This window comes from Hemicordylus capensis, chromosome 2 (assembly GCF_027244095.1).
Source record: "Hemicordylus capensis ecotype Gifberg chromosome 2, rHemCap1.1.pri, whole genome shotgun sequence".
Lineage (NCBI taxonomy): Eukaryota > Metazoa > Chordata > Lepidosauria > Squamata > Cordylidae > Hemicordylus > Hemicordylus capensis.
Genome location: NC_069658.1, coordinates 25,957,456 through 25,974,323, shown reverse-complemented (window position 1 = coordinate 25,974,323; position 16,868 = coordinate 25,957,456). Strand labels below are relative to the sequence as shown.

At 42.2% G+C, this 16,868-nt stretch overlaps 1 long non-coding RNA gene across 1 annotated transcript; it reads left to right on the top strand.

Annotated features, from left to right (window-relative positions):
- Nucleotides 1–3,012: 3,012 nt before the first annotated feature.
- Nucleotides 3,013–15,246, top strand: LOC128342039 (uncharacterized). Its single transcript, XR_008314728.1, has 2 exons — nt 3,013–3,339; nt 8,615–15,246. It is a non-coding gene; the product is annotated as an uncharacterized LOC128342039 (long non-coding RNA).
- Nucleotides 15,247–16,868: the final 1,622 nt, after the last annotated feature.

The window sequence follows — 16,868 nt, the reverse complement described above, 5'->3', positions numbered from 1 at the left end:
CATGGTGGTGTGTGTGTGTAAGTGCACCCTCCCCTGTCCTTAAAGTCACCCCTGCCCCACCATTGGCTCAAAGGGAGCTGGTTCTATGCATATCCCTAGAACATACCTCTGATTCAGTCACTGGTGTCAAGGAGCTGGGCCAGCAAGGCCAGCTCCACTTCCCTCACCCTCATGCACTACCTTCCCCTACTCCCTGCTGCTTACTTTCTAGGTGTGCCGGGATGAGTTTTAAAACTCCATCCCAGCATTCTCAGTTGGTAAACAATGGGGAATGGGAGGAAGGCAGTGTGTAAGGGAGGTAGGGGTGGATATGGCCTGGCTAGCACAGCCTCTTGATGCTGGCATCTTTATAGGGGATGTGGCCCATTGAAGTATGTTGCAGCCTCAGGTGGTGCTCGCACTTAAGCCAGCACTGGTGTAGACAATACTGGTAGATGGACTAATGGTCTGACTCAGTATAAGGCTGTTTCCTACGTTCCAAATTGCAGGTGCTACCAAGTCATTCCTATATGTAAGTAGACTCAATGAATTGCAACAACACTCATTTACTAAACACTGAATATGAGTCTCCCTTATAGCCCCATTTTAGTATAACTCAGAATCTGATATTCTATGAGGTTCCAACATCTGATTAGGCATTGCAATACTGGGGCCTAACACTGAAAAGGAATTGACCTTTATAATAATTTTTCCTGTGTTGTACATTGCAATGGAATTTAAGTACTGAGCCAACAGTACATTTGTTCTTTTAAGTGACTGATCTGTCTTTATAATTGGGCATTATAAGGAATAGCTGTTTCTATTATATGTCTTATTCTTTTAAGAAACAACTCTGTCTGTTGAAACAAGGGCATAAAGTGTTGACAATGGTAATTTCAATAGTAATAGTCCTTTAGTTATTTCCTTTGCCAGTAATTCGTATTTGTTCAGAAACTGCACTGTAAAAATTAGCCATATGCAATACTGAATACTCTTTTTAAAAAGCCTTGTAAAAGGGCTCATATTAAATAAGCTATTGTTATTCTCCCAGCAAACTGTGTGAAGTTATATCAGATAAATTGTTTCTCAACACTCTATCTAGGTTTGTGTGTGGCAATTACATTGTTATGTTGTTCTCCATGTTTAGAATGTGCACAGAAGTGCCAATGGATTACAAAATTCATGCAACTTTTGTTAGCTAACACCCTTATCCCAGATCAATTTACTTGGAGGTAAATCCCATTGATACCAACACAGCTTGCTTCCAAAGCCCAGTTAATAGTCTGGCAGTGACATTGTTGAAAGTAAGACTGTGGACCTGACCAGTGCTTGTATGGGAGTCAATAGCAGCCCTATTAAGGTACTCCTGAACTTTCTAAGAAAAAAAATAAACTTTTAAAAAAATGTATCCTTAGGATCGCAACTGTATAGTTATGAATGCTGCCTGTGGCATTTAACTTTTCCACATGTTTTACTTGTTGCCGCCCATTATTGTGCTTAATTAAAAGCAATATTACTTTACCTTACAAGTTATCACTGAACACAGAGTCCAAAAGGTACATGTCAACATATTTCTCAAGTATCTTTGATTTTCAGGGGCATACCCAATTTGGATCAATGGTTAGTTATTGTTATGTCTCTTATTGCCTGTGGAAAGTCTGTGATTCTCACAGGTGATCCTGAATCTGCCCATTTCCCATTTTCCTATGGCTATGACTAACAGAGATGACAGAACATTGCAACAACCAGAAGACTGTAAAGGGATCTTTACAGTTACTAAAGCAAGAGGAAAAACACACATTTTGATTATAAGGTCCTGATATGTTTTGAGCATAAGGCTTTACAGGGAAGGCACTTAGGCAGGGAGCAGTTTTATAGCATCTTCAGGCCTAGAGTACATGGCTTGTTTGAAAACATGTGGGGACCTTCTGGTAAATATTGGCTTGTACCATTTTGGTTTTTTTAACTGGAGCTCTACCCTCTCACGTTGCTTTATATATTTGCTCAGCTGGTTTCTCTACAGGGCTCCAACATTAAAAGTCTTATTAGAAGAAAGGACACCAGCCATTAAAAAACGGCTGACATCCTGACTAAATTTACTCAAGGAAGTCCCATTGAAATTAAAAGGGCATTTTCAGGCAAGCCGGTTTTATAGTCCCAATTTTCCTGATTTTATAGCTTGGGATTGAAAATTATGCATGTCAATTTTGCTTATAATATATTTCCCCCTTCATATTTCCCCACTATGCTACAGTTTTACTTAGCGAAATTCTTCTTTAATTAGCATTTTGCCACTGTACTGTCAGAGATGGTTTGTGCAACATAGTGTATGACATGAGCCTTGTAGTGTCTACACATGGCATTTACTGTAGTTAATTAAAAAGCAAAACAAAACTATAATTTCCCACAATTACATTAGGAAAAGATTTAGAGGTTCTCTCAGACTTATCATTCTGAGATTACACACCTTCTCTATACAAACATGGAATCTCAATGTGTTTCAGCCTTTTTGAACTATCTTGGGGCATTCACAGACTACTGTGATTTTCTACAAAGCTATGTTCACACACCTATTTTGCTACTGTTTATATATGAAGCTGTCTTATACTAGCCATCTTTATACATCACAATCAATGCACATCGATGAGATCACACTTGCTATTTTCACTCATGCCTCCTACATACATTCATTGTTTAGTAGCTTACGTGTGTACAAACTGTGCCCACAGAGACTTTTTCACAAGTTATGCTGAAGATGTGGCCAGTAGCAAAGACAGTGGTTGCTGGATACAAACCTGCTTCTCCCTAAACATGCATACAACACAGTGTGTGAAGAAGGCTATTGAGTCAAATCATCGGCCCATCAAGCCCTATTGTCTCCTCTGACAGGCAACAGCTCTTCAGGCAGCGGTCTTTCTCAGGCTTGGTACCTGAGACCCTCCTAACTAGAGATGCTGAAGATTGAACGTGGGACTTTCTGCATAGCAAACATATACTTAACATGATCCACATCAAAGGGTGAAAGAGATGAGTTAGAACTTCTGAGATTGCTAGGAGGTCAATGTGATCTTAACTGCAGCTCTCATAATACAGTCATCTGTAAGGAGGTTTGGTGCGATAGGGACAGAACATTTTGAAGTGCTGAATTGTATTAAGTGGTGAGGGCGGGACTGTGCTGAATTGTATCCTGCAACTCCATATCTCTTGTGCTACATTACATATAAAATAGATTGCTTCTCATGTTGTGCAGGTACCAGTATCACAAGCATGCCACTAGGGGTGGTGTGGGCTCAACTATCAAGCCTATAGGGAACTTCAAGATAAGGAAGAACCATGGAGAGACCTCCTACACCAACATTTGTGAGATATCTGGTTAATCACAACTCATCTTCTGTAGTTAGGTTGTTTCCGTTTCCGTTTCAGTTTGTAACTCCTGATGATGTGGATAAGCTGCTTGGAACAGTGTGGACTATCACCTGTTCTCTTGAGCCTTATCCAACATGGCTTATACTATTTGGCTGGGCGGGTGTTGTAGAAGGCCTGGTAAAGATGATAAATGCTTCTCTGAGGGAGGGCAGGATGCAGGAGGCAATCTTCAGACCTCTTCTGAAGAAGCCTGCTTTGGATCCCTCAGAGGTAAGCAACTATAGGCCGGTCTCCAACCTTCCGTGTTTGGGCAAGGTAATTGAGAAGGTGGTGGCCTCCTAGCTCCAGGCAATCTTGGAGGAAACTGATTATCTAGACCCATTTCAAACCTCGGTTAAATGAGACAGAGGGTGGAATTTGTGTACATCTGAATGCGTGAAACCATGATTTCACAGCAAAAGCAACCTGCAGTTTCCCTCACCAAACTCCAATTTGAACCTTGGGTTTGTAGAGTTTCCCCAATCTGCGGTTTTGCAGTGGCAGCATTATGTCCAAATGTGGATGCCGCCATGACCACAGTTTCATGCTGTTTTTGGAATGGTACTCATAGAGAGAGAGAGGCCCAGAGCCACTCAAGTTCACACCCACTCTATGCCTGCAGTGCTTCTCACTGGCTGCCTATCTGAGCACTTGCCCCACCCCCTGTTTCCGATCGAATAAAGCAGTTGCCTGGCAACAGGGACGCCGCCACATCCTATCCCAAGCTTGTAAGCTTGTCAAATGGGAAGGTCACATGGGGCATGCCCTGTTCCCCCTCTGTTCCTTGTTCCTCCCTCCTGGCAGTCAGGAGAGAAGGGGACGGGATGGCAAGACGGGCACTATGTGCTTCGCTTTCTGAAAATGAAATGATAAAGATGTTCACAAGCACATGCAGTTGTGGTGGCAACATAAACAAGGCAACCCCATTAGATTGCTGGGATGACAACACATGGCAGGGCAGCCAGCGGTGATATCCAGGGTCAGGTTTAAAAGGCAGCCCCACCCAAGAATTATTGAATGGCTCAGGACTATTTTCTGTACCATTGTACAATAAGACAGCCCCTTTCCCTTGGGTTAACATGTGGTCCCTACACTTACTCAGCATTGCTTCCAATGAAAGGAGAGATTTCTCATAGGTAATGAGGATGGATGCTGTTCCTGAGTGGACCGCTCTCTCATGAGAATGGAAAGCCATGGAGATAACCCTTCACAACTCATGAGAAGAACTGTCTGGGGGGACAGGGGATCGGGCAGAATCACAAATAATGTGTTATGATAGGCCTTCTCCCATGGACAACCCTCTCATGAGAGTGTTAGGCCATAGAGACATGCATGCAGGCTGGATGGCAGATGCTGCCTAGCCTGGTTGCACCACACAAGCAAGCTGTGGAGACAGGTACTCCGGCAACACCTCTCCCTATCTTAGCAACTGCTGCACAGAAGCAGTCAAAGCAGGCCCTCTGCCAGCCCATCTACCTATTTGAACATATCCACTTTTATTTTTGTTCAGAATGGCAATCCCACTGTCCTGGGATCACAGACAACTGGGGCTCCCCTCTCTCATAATTCCCTGTGGTGGCAGATCTGCATATGCTGCAATGCCAGTCTGAACCCAGGAAATTTGAATGAGAGTACATATCTGTCCCTGGTCCTTGTGTTTCCCCAGTCTGCCCACCCAGCAATGCCCGGACACATGGAGCATCAAATCATGCTTTGGGTGCACCAAAGGCTTCCCTGGAGGGGAGGGGGTCACTTTGCAAAAGTTTTATAATTAACTAGGGAGAACAGGGGCCCCTCACTGCCCCTTTTTGGATGGCTCAACTCATGAGCAGGCAGTCCAATGGAAGACCGAAGGTTGTCAAGCCTAAGGTCCTCCCCAATAGACTGGCCCTCTCATGAGAGTGTTAATCCCCAGGTGGCAAGCTGACACTGGGGCAGAAGTGTGGTTTGGTCACCGTGGACTGCTTTGCCGGGGTGAGCCATCACAAGAGCATCCTTGGTCACAGCGGTCCAGACCCCAGGATCCTTTGCCTTCCCTCATATACATGTCCCCTTCCCTTTCCGGAGTAAAGGAAGAATAGTGCCCTTCAGCAGTCCCCTGCTGCCACAAATTGTGCCTGTATGAGACTGTTTTGTTGCAGGGCTCTTACAAGGGTGGTGGTGCTATCACAGTCAGATGAAGGGCTTGCATGGCATTTAAATGGATTTAAATGCCCTTTCCTTGCTGTGGGAGGGAGGTCCATTCCAAAAAGGCATGATCAAGCTCGGCACACCCCCTTGAAGATCGTAGCCAATGGCTGTCACTCTGCAGACATTCTGATGCCTTGCCCACAGTCTGACGATGTGAGCACTTTGGAGCTTGCTGGAATGTGTTTGCGACAGACCATGAAGAGGGAGGGGCTCCCCTGCCCTGAAAAGCGAGGTTGCCAGGCTGTGGTTGGATGAACATTTGTGATGCGATTCACAGTTAGAAAAATTAACCACGGGTTTGGCAACCTCCAGTTTCATGTTACGTGTGAATGCGGTCAGATAATTATAGTCCCAGCTTGACTGAGAGTAATGCAAGTTCTGGTGCTAGATGAAATCCTACTAACAGCACGTTTCATTAGCTGATACAGTTTAAGGAGAACCTTATGCCTCAATGGCTCAGTCAGCATCCTAAGCTATCCAACCGTATCAAGTTTTAAGTAGCCAAAATAATAATTCAAAACATTTAACTTACATTAGGGTAGATGTAGCTGTATGAGAAATAGAATCCTTATTTTAATAAAATATTATGTTTGCTAGAATATTCACACATTTTATGCAGTACCCAGGAGAAAGGATATTCAATATTACAAGTGTTCCATCTTCTTTTCTAAAATTAAGGACGACAAACAGCAAACACTAAAAACAATGACTGTGCCACTGTAAACATTTCAGTTGAATAATATTGACTAGAACAAGCTTTTAGAAGTGTTATTTATTGATTTGTGCAGTTAGCATAGTTACATGAATGCAGCCTCAGTTCAGTGTTCATGGGTGGTTGACAAATACAAATTATGAGATCAATTATAGTTTCTAGAGCTGGACCCATTAGGAGAATGGAGGAGGTGCAGAGTTACTGTATAGTTACTGTACAGTTAGCAAGCAAGTACAGTTGTGAAGCTCCATAGTTGGATTTGATTGAAGCTTCTGAGCAGAGATTTAAATTTCAATAGGATTTTGTAATGATTGGCATCACTATCTTAAAGATATATGTAGCTGCATTGGTGCACCAAATGGTTGATTGCAGGAGTTCCCAACTTTAGATATTCAGTTGTTGTCAGACTACAACTCCCAGCATCCTCAGCCACAATGGCCAAAGGTAATTGATGATGGGAGTTGTAGACCAACAACATCTGGGCACCCAAAGTTGGGAATCCCTGGTTTATAGCAAAATACATTATCAAATATTAGATTTCCTTGCACCCAAGTGATGCACTCCAGCAACTAGTAGAACATGTAAGGGCTGTTGATTGTGTGTATCATAATACAAGTTTGCCCTCAGCTTCAGTTGTAAGGAAATGTTTTATATCTATACAAAATAGTGATGATTTCGTAGAGTTACAGATCTTCTTTGGTTATTCTACTGTTACTACTTCTACCACTACCACCACTATACCACTACTACCAATAGTACAGCTCCATCATCCCCAGCCACAATAAAGTGTAGCTGGGGCTGATGGGAGTTGAGCAACATCTGGAGGCTCCCAGTTTGGGAACCACTGCTCTATATAGTAGTTATAGTACAGTGTTCCCTCTAACAGGGATGCCCAGATGTTATTGACTACAACTCCCATCAGCCCCAGCTACAATTTGTGGCTGGAGATGATGGGAGTTGTAGTCAACAACATCTGGGAATCCCTGTTAGAAGGAACACTGACATAGTATATTCTATTATATACTGTTTTTCAGCAAAAGTTCTCAAAGCAGTTTACTTGGAAAAATTAGTAAATAAATAAGATTTATTCATTCATTTTGTACTCTGATTTTAGTTTAAAAATATCAAAAATGCAACAAAAACAAAGAATAAGAACCTTAAAATAAATAGGTAGTAGTAAAAAAATGCATCAGAAATGAATATCTTACAAAAGATAACAGAACAGAAAGGTTTTCACCTTCTATCTAAAGAGCGGGAAAAGAGGAAGTCAACCTAACCTCTCTAGGCAGGAATTCTTAAACTTTTTGCACCAACAGACCCTCCCCCTGATCCTCAAGTATTACCCATTAATCCCCATCCCACTTGGAGACAAAAATAAGTACTCAGGCTAGCTATTTTCAAGAACTTTATTCTAGCTCAAAAGAAAACAAAACCCTGTTTGGATTTGACAATATATCAAACATAAAGAAAGAATCCAAATACTGCATGCTAATATTTTAATATAACAGTGATAAAACTATATGGTTAATCCAAATCAATATGTTTGATATTACAATAAAGTTTTTGAAAGATGGTCAATAAGATCTAAGAAAAATGATCTCTGTGTGTCTGACTGAAAATATTAAATCCGATAATTTATTTCCAAAATGTCATATTGTCAATGGATGGGAGAAGTTTAGACAAATATTCCCATGTGGTTACAGTGTCACGTTTTGACTGAGAGATGAAATGTCAGATCAGTCTTACAGTTTTGCCAATATCTGATCAGTCTTGTAAATTTTGCCAAATGCATTTCTACTAGACTAAATCTTCTTCAGTGGCAATCTTGCGGGGGGGGGGGGATCACATTAGAATATGACTCTATATATTTATATATTTAACAAAAACTCACTGTGAAGCTCATCGGGAAGCAAATTAAATTCAGTGCAACAGTTTTTGATTGACCACCTAGACCAACTCTACAGACTCCAGGTTAGGAACCCCTGACCTAGGGAGACAACCAGAAGACCCTGTCCCAGGTATCTACCTATCAACCTTCTATTTGTGGTGGGCCAGAGTGCAGGGACCCTGCAGCTGATCTCAAAACTCCGACAGCTCATATGGGAAGGACTCATATGGTCCCTAAGGCAATGTATGTAATAATGTGTGTATGTCATGTGTTCCATAACTGTGGAATCATTGATAGACTTAGAACTATTCCACTTCTGCCCCCCAAGACCACTATCGAGTACAGAGTAGCTCCTAAGAGCCCAGAAACTGGCCATCCTGAATTGAGTATATATTCTTTCTTTTATAATATATATGACAGCTTCATTCTCTTCAACCTAGGTAAAAGACTTTATACCAGCCAACAAATCCACAAATCATGGCAGGCCAGTATATTAAGAGATAAAGAATACTCTAATCTGATTCAGAAGCTAGCATTGTTTGTACATCAAATCAACTCCTAGGAGAGACCATTGATAGATCAGTAAGTCACAGGTTTGTGTCAACAAAGTCATGTGAATTCCAGTGCTTAATAGAGACTAGAAGAGAATCATTTATCTGATAATAAGAACAAAGTAAAGTTATATTTGGTTGTGCAAACAATACTGGTTATTTGTAGAGCTAATAGTCTCAAGAGTTAGCATGCAGGGAAGGGCATTGAATTATGAGTGTGTGCATGGGTACTGAATAAGTGAGATTCCAAATGATAATTTTTGATATAAAATGGGAGGTGTACATTTTATCCAACACTTTGCATCACAAGATGTGGTGACAGCCAACAACCTGGATGGCTTTAAGAGGGGTTTGGATAACTTCACGGAGAAGAGGTCTATCATCGGCTACTAGTCAGAGGGCTATAGGCCACCTCCAGCCTCAAAGGCAGGATGCTTCTGCTTGCAGGGGACTAACAGCAGGAGAGAGGGCATGCCCTCAACTCCTGCCTGTGACTTCCAGTGGCATCTGGTGGGCCACTGTGTGAAACAGGATGCTGGACTAGATGGGCCTTGGGCCTGATCCAGCAGGGCTGTTCTTATGTTCTCTAAAACAGGTGGAGGCTATTCACACATGAATAGCCTAACTCAAGCTAGGGAAGCTGAGCCTGGGTTATGCTGCATATGAGAACCACTGAGATAGGGCCCGATCCTGGTGGGGTGGCGACACCAAGCCTCGCTTTACAACCCTGCTCTTCACCAGGGTTAAAGGCTCGACTGAGCCCTTAACCTGGGATCCAAGATCATGTGTTCACTAGGGCTATGTTTAGCCGCAGTGGACACTCTTGGGGGAATCCCCTAATTCATTGTGTGTGTTGCGCAGTACATTGTGGGATCTCCAGAGGACACATTGGATCTTCCGGGAGTGCGACTCCCAGCAACTTTGCAACCATTGTCTGGGAGGGAAGGCGAGTTTGACCAGCCTTCTCCACTGCCCACTCACCCGGTCCTGTGAACGACCTTATGCTCTGACTGTTGAAGTGCTAAGAATATGCTGTTATTACAGTTAGGATCCACCTGAGGCCTTCCATGCTTGCATACATATGATCTTTGTGGTGTGGTAGATCAGTTTGAGTGTTCTGCCCTTGAAGACTTACAGAGCCCATTGCATTAAATATCGGTCACTACTTCAGGAAAAATCATGAAAAACTGGGAAAGCTTCAGAAGAAAGTTATGAGAATGTTAAAGGATCTAAAAGGCAAATCATAAATATAAGCTTAAGAAAGTGAACATGTACAGCTTAGGAAAAAAAGAGTGACTATTCCAAAACATGTCAGAGAGAAGAGAACTGAATGTACTTCATCCCATCCAGTAGCAAGGTAGAAGTGAAGCAGCCTGCATTCCACCCATGGAGAGGGACTGAGAACGAAATGCTGAGAACAAGGAATTAGAACAGACAATCCATATGCAAAACTCATCCTTCATTTATCACAAATGAGTGCTCCACAATACAATGAAATAATATTTAGGTAGAGGAGCACATGTATATATAGATGATGAGTACATGTATGGTATTCCTGCCTATTAAGATCATCCGTGGAGGTCCAGTTGTGGTTGCCACCGGCTCAGTTGGTGGTGACTCAAAACCGGGCCTTTTCTAGGGTTGCCCTAGGACTTTGGAACACACTTCCTAACAAAATTAGAGCCTCCCCTTCTCTGGGTGTTTTTAAGAAGGACTGGAAGATATACCTGTTTTTAGTCAGGCTTTTAGTTTATAGTTTTTAAGTTTTAGAGATTTTATCTGTATTTTAAACTGTTTTAATTGTGTTAATGTTTAATTGCTATGTTTTTAGATTGTGAACTGGCCAGGGACTGGTGTATGGGGTGGTATAGAAATTGGTTAAATAAATAAAAAGTGTGTTACATGTGTTAAATGTGTTAAATAAATAGATAGATAGATTTACCTGAATCCAAGACTAGTTTCTGCCCAACTTCTTTGATGTTAGAAATTGAGGGGTTGTCTTAAATCCTGAGTCCTCTTACTTTTGAGTAAATGTTAAGATGTACAATCTGTACTTAACCTCTGTTTTTAAGGGGGTCATCCTAAATTCAGAGTCATCTTCTGTTTGAGTAAATATGATACCTATATCAGTCTACATATAAACAGATCTGATTATAATTACAAAACCACAAAAATATAAATAGAGCTCTATCCAATTCTTTTAAATCTGCTAAAATCTACTTTTTTGCCCTGCTGTAGCCAGAGATGCTACGCACATGGAAGTTTGCATGCACATTTTCCAAGCTGGATGGATAAGAGCATGTACAAATGTGCAAGCAATTCATTTCTACAGCCCAAGCACTCCTATTGGATAGAGGTTAACACTTTACAAAATGCTGAAATTCTACCAGTCAGCTGTTCAGGGGCAGGAGTGGAGAGCTGAAGAGCTGTTTAAATACTGCCCATACCACAGGAATGATGGTAATACATTCCAACTCATGCTTTCTCTATGAATTTGCTAGGATAATTGTCTGTGTGCAATATGGTGATTGGTGGAGGATGCAAAGTTGCTAAGGAAGCTGTGTGTCAAAAGTTCTTGTTTCTGTTTCCATAGTGGTATGTTATTGCCGGCTGAACATAGCATACAAACTAGGATGCAATGGTGGCTGTTCTAGCCAGACTATGGAATAAGCCTGCCCAGGCGATTATTTGGGGAACATCAATGTTTGTATTGTAAATGGAACTGAAGAGCCCCCCTGCATTTTCCCCCTAATGTGAAAATATGGGAAATTTGCAGCTGGTCCTCTGGTTTGGCACTTGCTGTTAATTGCATCCATATTCTTGTGCCCACAAATAATTTTTGGCCTGAGCATCTGTTCCTTTGTGTTTATTTGGGCTTCAGTGATGTAGGCTTAATTTCTCCCATTTTTATTTTTTAACACACTAATGCTTGGTTTGTTTTTTTGATATTTAATGCACTCTCTGTGTGTAAAAGGGGATTGTATCAAGGATATAATTTATCATTTTGTATGTACTTTCAGTGCTTCCTGCACATTGCCACAGCTGAGTAGCAGATATAGTCAGAGTGACATATCAAGTGTGGAAATAACATGGAACAGAAGTAGCAGATATGGAAATAACATGTTCTTTTCACACATGCTCCACCAGCTATAGCTTTTGAATTTCACGGGCAGAGTACAAACGCCTCCCTATCATACACTCTTCAATAATTTAGTAAATTGAATGTTGACATATTTAAAAAGAACTGCCCATTGTTTTTCAACCAGCACAGAGCCTTATTGTATTATCCACAGGCACATCCTTTCCTAGGAAAACATAATAAATAAAATATACTCATCCCTCAAAAGAAGCTGCAATCCTATGAACACTTACTACAAAGCAAGTGTGACCTTTAGAGTCTAATATTTAAAACCATAAAAAGCTTGGGGCCAAAGTACCAGAAAGAGTGCCTACTCTCCCACATGAATATGCCCGATCCATAAGAACTTCAAGAGAGACTCTTCTGCATGTGCTGACTCCAGCTGGTGGTCATGCACGACTTCTTAGTGGTGGCTTCCACTGTCTGGAGCAACCTCCTTTATGAGTTTGATTGGTACTCTCAGTCCTGAGGTTTTGTTAGCTTGTGAAGTCTTGATTGTTTCATCAGCCTTTCTCATACTCTGTTTTAGAGGTTTTTAAAATTGTGTTTTTTCTCTTTTTAATAGAGTTTTATTGTGTGAATTAAATATCTGTGTTATCTTTTTAGTTTTTACATAATGTAAACTTATTGTAAGCCACCTTGGATTTTGTTAAAGAATGGCAGGATATATATGTTTTACAACAAAGAAATAAAGTAAGCCTTCATTTAACTCATTAAGTACTTCATTAAACTCAATAGGATTTGCTTCCAAGTAAATGTTCATAGGATTTGATTGCATAGCTGGAATCCTACTAACTCTTGAACACCTAGGATTTACTTTCAAGTAAACATGCATAAGATTGGGCTACATGTTCCACTGAACTCGGTGCAACTTACTTTTGAACAAGTATATTTGGGTAGGGATGATGCCATCAGAAACTTTAAAATATGTTTTCTGTAGTGGAATTTCTGGTTGCAGACATTGGTTGTAACCTACATGCAGTGAAATGACATACTGTTGATTGCTAGTCAAGCCAGATATTAGCAGGTCATTTATGACAGGAGAGGAAGGCAGCACGATTGTTCAGTTGGATAAAGAGATAAAATGTAATCTTGATAGATAATCTCATTAAAGGGGGAAATTGGGGAGTATTTAAAGCAACCTGCCTGATCCTAATAGGCTATTCAATAGGATTAGAACCAAGATTAATTCTTAGCACTCAAAGAGAAAACTTTCTCAGTATAGTGATGGTAACTCTTGCCCGATCTCATTGACCTTGTTCTCTTATGTTGTTGTCTATAGGGCCTCACTCTTGCAAGACAGCAATTCGTACCTGTGGTCTCTACATAGGAAACGGTTTCTGATTACATGTTCCCTCTTTGAAAATATGTGCCCTGTGTTTTTCTCCAGGTTGACATAGAGGCATTGTAATGACTGAAATGACTGTGGCACTATTTCAAGAAAAAACACTAATGCTGGAGAAAGACAATACATTTATAAGAGCCTGAGAAAGGCATCTTTTCCTATAGATTCACAGATTCATTTTGTTCCATTGTTGCCTCTGGTCTAATAGTTTTTTGCATCATTGCCAGACCCTGCAAAACCAGTTCAGGCAAGGCAACAAGTATACATAACATTCTATACATATTTGTTTGCTTTATCTTTATCCTGCTTTTATCCAAAAAGATCCACAAAGCAACTTACAACAAATACAAACACAACACTATAGCCTCTAGAAGAAATTATAACAATAAAATGCAATCGTCCAATGGAAGGACCAGCAGATTAATGCAATGTCAAAATTCAATTAATCCAGCAAGCCTTCTGAAATGAAACTGCCTTCACCCAGCATCTGAAAAATAATTTTTTAAAAAGAGCAAAACAAGCCTCTCTGGGGAGTGAGTCTCATAACCTTGGTGCTGCCACTGAAACGATCTTGTCCCATTTCGGTACTGAACTCCAGTGGCAGGGGAAGATGAAGCAGGGGTCTGCAGAAGACATGTGCGCAGGCAGGTTCATATAGAAGGCAGTCCAGGAAATAGTTACTTTACACAAAAGTAAACCCAACTTTCTGTAGGCCTCGCTCCCAAGTAAACAGACATAGGATTGCAGTTTTAATGCTTTTGTGTGCTCTCCCAATATACATGTGCTCAAAAATGTCTTAAAAAATAAAACACACAGAACCATGAGCTCTCTCCTCTCATTCAGTCCTTTCAAATGAGGTCAGTGGTATTACCCAAGTGATTTTCAAACATCATGTATGTAAATGAGACACAAGATCTGCCGAGGGCCTTTCAACTATCTTTTTAATTATATTTGTACACCACCCAAATTTCCATCTCTGGGAGGTTTGCAGCAGCAACATAACACAAATTAAAACAGACATTAAAACCTTAAAACAATTTAAAACCACATAGTTTAGAAGCTTGGGTGAATAAATGTGTATTTAGAGACTTTTAAAAAGTTGTCAGAGATGGAGAGGCTCTTATTTCAGCAGGGAGCACATTCCAGAATCTTGGGGTGGAAACAGAGAAGGCCCATCCCTGTGTGGCCACCACTGAGCTGGTGGCAACTTCAAATGAACCTCTCCAGATGATCTCAATGGGTGATGGGGCTTATAGTGAAGAAGACGTTCTCCGAAATACCCTGGACACAATCTGTTTAGGGCTTTATAGGTAAAAACCGGCTCCTTGTGTCTTGACATGGAGATGGCAGTGCCAAGGAACATTAGCATTGCTGCAGCACTGGGCAAAAGGGGCAGGTGTCCCCAATATTTGACTGGGTTGCCCAGGGGCGTAGCAAGGTTGGAGTGGGCCCAGAGACGAGATTTTAAAATGCCCCCCCCCCACTCAAAGTCCAGGGCCTCCGCACACCCCAGGTCCCCAAGGATTTAAGTCTGATATTTCAAAATAAGTATGCTGCCTGGAAATACATTTCACTGAATACACACACGTCACAATATATAGTGATATACATTGAGTACTATATATCTGTGCTACTTTTAATGCCTAGAACACACTAGAAAGACAAATTATTAAAATGGCCCCCTCGCTGCAGATTAGCCAAGGAGACTTTCAACCATGCAGGGTGAGCCTATGTTTGTTTTCTCAGAATTCTGAACAAATTCAGTCAAGTTTGATTCCAGGAGGTTTTTCACAGGAGGCTTCTAAAGCCCTTTAACACACATCTCCTCTGGAATGGAGATGCTGCATTCACATGTTGGCCAGATTTACCCTGAAGTCCCTGCGAGTTATTGGGGAGCAGTTCACACACAAGAAAAATAAAATAAAAGCACCACACATGTTTCACAGTTCTCTCTCAGACCTTCTGGGTTGCAAAACAACTTGAACATAAGTGTATTTATAAATGAATGAATGAATGAATAAAATAAATATAATACTGTTTGTTCCAATAGTTTTTGTAATTTTCTGCCATGAAACAAGCCACTTATAGGACTTTTTAGATAGTTTTTTTTTAAGCCAGCAAATTTTCCAAGCTGTTTTAAAATAAATATCCAGAGACTTCTCAGTCCCACCCCCCATATCAAAGCCCTATGGCAAGCAGATCCCTATATATCCGGGGGGGGGGCGGAAAGGTAACCACAAAAAGGAGTTCACACTCTACCTGGCAAATGCTGGGCTGGGTTGGGCAGGGCAGCAAGGGGTCTTCTGCTGCAGAGAACAGTGGTGGCCACTCTGGCTGCCTCCTCCTTTCTGGCTTGCTTGGGCCCTACTCAAGTTCAGGCTTCACAGAGGCCTACACGGAGACCTCCGTGGAAGCCCCGCCCACCCGCCGATCAGCTGAGAAGCGGGAGAAAAGGAGCACTTTGCAGCTTGTCTGCTGCTTCCATTGTGGGCCAGGAGAACAAGCAGGAGAGACGGCGAACAGGGCAAGTGGCTGAGGGGCCTTGGGGCTGGGCAGGGGGCAATGGGGAGTCACATGAGGTGCCTCTGGGGGGCCCCTCCAGGCAGTGGGGCCCCTAGACAACTGTCTCCCCTTGCCCGATCATTGTTACGCGTGTGGGGTTGCCCCAAACCTCTTAACCGCCCTGAGCCATTTTTTGGAAGGGCGGTATAGAAATTGAAATGAATGAATGAATGAATGAATGAAAATTGCCTGCCCACTCCCTGTGCCCCCTACCACTAACCCTGTTTGAATGAAACTGGCGAGAAGACATGTTCTAGACTGGAATTAAATATCCCAGGGGCTCCCCCTTACTATTCCCTGTGTCTTCCACCATCCATGCACTCATAGTGGGAAGGAGGAGGTCTGGAGCCAAGTGCCTTCTCTCTTCTCCCCATTTCTTCTCGCATTCTTCGTCCTTTCACTTTCCATTTGTGCACAAAGGGGAAAGGAATGCAAGATCATTGCTGGGTTTTTTGCAGTGGCTTTGCTATGGAGTATGTTGGCTAACTGAGCAGAGAGGCACTTTTCAAAGTGGCCATTCTCTTACATTTAGCAGGGGGCGAGCAACTGCCCCTATCAACCCCAGCACAGCATCCCTGGTTGTTGCTGGTGTCTACCTTCTGTTTCTAGTCAGATGGTGAGCCCTTCGGCAACAGGCAACCATCTTATTTGTTCATCTTTCTGTGTAAACTGTTTCTGTTGTGAATATTTGTAGCAGTAGTAGCAGCAGAAAAGAAAAATGCAGTTGTGCTGGAGACTGGCTCTTTTGGAGCTGGGGCCCCTCAGCCCTGTACCTGGCAGCAACAAAGCTACTGGGATCAGTGGAGGGGATGGCATGTGTCCCTCATGCCTAGCAGCAACACAGCTGCTGGGCTCAATGGAAGGTCAGATGGCCCTTGTGCCCAGCTGCAACATAGCTGCCGGGGTCAAAGGAAAGGGTGGTGGGCAACTCTCATGGCTAGCAGCAACACAGTTGTTGTTGGACTCAATGTCAGGGCAAGTGGCCTCATGCCCAGCAGCAACACAGCTGCAGGGCTCAAAGAGGAGGCAGAAGGCCACCATCATGCTCAGCAGCAACTCCCCCCCCAAAAAAACCCCAGAAGTTGAGAGGTGAAATA